Source organism: Notolepis coatsorum, assembly GCF_963971535.1.
Source record: "Notolepis coatsorum genome assembly, chromosome: 2".
NCBI classification, from domain to species: Eukaryota; Metazoa; Chordata; class Actinopteri; order Aulopiformes; family Paralepididae; genus Notolepis; species Notolepis coatsorum.
In genome coordinates, this window is record NC_140166.1 from 222,842,431 (window position 1) to 222,844,930 (window position 2,500).

Genomic DNA, 2,500 nt, shown 5'->3' on the forward strand with positions numbered 1-2,500 from the left:
CTTCATAGCGAGCTCAAGGGATGTAATAGTGTTTGTCAATTCAAAGATAATTATAAATTATATTTAGTCAGAATGAAATTCAAATGTGAATCTGAATAGTGAGATATTTGCTTTTCTTGTTTATTATTATTATTATTATTATTATTATTATTATTATTATTATTATTATTATTATTATTATTATTATTATTATTATTATTATTATTATTATTATTATTATTATTATTATTATTATTATTATTATTATTATTATTATTATTATTATTATTATTATTATTATTATTATTATTATTATTATTATTATTATTATTATTATTATTATTATTGTTATTATTATTATTTATTTTTTCAAAAAAAACATTCAAAACGTTTTCAGACGGGGCGTCTGGTAGTGTAGAGGTCTAAGCACTAGGTGTGTCTGGGTAGTGTAGAGGTCTAAGCACTAGGTGTGTCTGGGTAGTGTAGAGGTCTAAGCACTAGGTGTGTCTGGGTAGTATAGAGGTCTAAGCACTAGGAGTGTCTGGTAGTGTAGAGGGCTAAGCACTAGGTGTGTCTGGTAGTGTAGAGGTCTAAGCACTAGGTGTGTCTGGGTAGTATAGAGGTCTAAGCACTAGGTGTGTCTGGTAGTGTAGAGGTCTAAGCACTAGGTGTGTCTGGTAGTGTAGAGGTCTAAACACTAGGTGTGTCTGGTAGTGTAGAGGTCTAAGCACTAGTGTATCTGGTAGTGTAGAGGTCTAAGCACTAGGTGTGTCTGGGTAGTGTAGAGGTCTAAACACTAGGTGTGTCTGGGTAGTGTAGAGGTCTAAGCACTAGGTGTGTCTGGGTAGTATAGAGGTCTAAGCACTAGGTGTGACTGGGTAGTGTAGAGGTCTAAGCACTAGGTGTGTCTGGTAGTGTAGAGGTCTAAACACTAGGTGTGTCTGGTAGTGTAGAGGTCTAAACACTAGGTGTGTCTGGTAGTGTAGAGGTCTAAGCACTAGGTGTGTCTGGTAGTATAGAGGTCTAAGCACTAGGTGTGTCTGGTAGTGTAGAGGTCTAAACACTAGGTGTGTCTGGTAGTGTAGAGGTCTAAGCACTAGGTGTGTCTGGTAGTGTAGAGGTCTAAGCACTAGGTGTGTCTGGTAGTGTAGAGGTCTAAACACTAGGTGTGTCTGGTAGTGTAGAGGTCTAAGCACTAGTGTGTCTGGTAGTGTAGAGGTCTAAACACTAGGTGTGTCTGGTAGTGTAGAGGTCTAAGCACTAGGTGTGTCTGGTAGTGTAGAGGTCTAAGCACTAGGTGTGTCTGGGTAGTGTAGAGGTCTAAACACTAGGTGTGTCTGGGTAGTGTAGAGGTCTAAGCACTAGGTGTGTCTGGGTAGTATAGAGGTCTAAGCACTAGGTGTGACTGGGTAGTGTAGAGGTCTAAGCACTAGGTGTGTCTGGTAGTGTAGAGGTCTAAACACTAGGTGTGTCTGGTAGTGTAGAGGTCTAAACACTAGGTGTGTCTGGTAGTGTAGAGGTCTAAGCACTAGGTGTGTCTGGTAGTATAGAGGTCTAAGCACTAGGTGTGTCTGGTAGTGTAGAGGTCTAAACACTAGGTGTGTCTGGTAGTGTAGAGGTCTAAGCACTAGGTGTGTCTGGTAGTGTAGAGGTCTAAACACTAGGTGTGTCTGGTAGTGTAGAGGTCTAAACACTAGGTGTGTCTGGTAGTGTAGACTCTGTAGAGGTCTAAACACTAGGTGTGTCTGGTAGTGTAGAGGTCTAAACACTAGGTGTGTCTGGTAGTGTAGAGGTCTAAGCACTAGGTGTGTCTGGGTAGTGTAGAGGTCTAAACACTAGGTGTGTCTGGTAGTGTAGAGGTCTAAGCACTAGGTGTGTCTGGGTAGTGTAGAGGTCTAAGCACTAGGTGTGTCTCCTGTGGACTGTGTCTGTAGATAAAAACTAATTCGGGACTCTCCAGATCTATCTATCCTGGTGTCTAATGAGCAAAGCAGCATTGAAACCACTGTTTCTAACTGTAGCCCTTGTTTCTTACAAATTGGCACCAGGTTTGTTGTCAATTTAGTCAGTTATGAAGTTAGGCTTTTGGTGCGCTGGCCAGGGGGCCAAGTGGGTTCATTCTGTCACAAGGCAGTTTAATTTCCTGGCTGCCAAAGTGGTCATTAGAACAGAACAGGCTCATTGAACACTGGCTGAACAGCTGCCAACGGGACTGGAAGACCTGAAGGGGCAATTCACAAAGAAAACAATGCTGATTTATTTTGCACATGCCTACTCTACTCTACTCTACTCTACGTTACTCTACTCTACTCTACTCTACTCTACTCTACTCTACTCTACTCTACTCTACTCTATTCTACTCTACCCTACCCTACCCTACCCTACTCTACTCTACTCTACTCTACTCTACTCTACCCTACCCTACTCTACTCTACTCTACTCTACTCTACTCTACTCTACTCTACTCTACTCTACTCTACTCTACTCTACTCTACTCTACTCTACTCTACGCTACTCTACT

The 2,500-nt window shown here is 41.2% G+C and overlaps 1 protein-coding gene across 1 annotated transcript in view; it reads left to right on the forward strand.

The window, feature by feature from the left end:
* prkd1 (protein kinase D1) overlaps positions 1 to 2,500 on the forward strand; it is a gene marked incomplete at both ends in the record, with an annotated part of 165,017 nt that overhangs the window by 93,473 nt on the left and 69,044 nt on the right. The gene's annotated exons all lie outside the window — the stretch shown is intronic.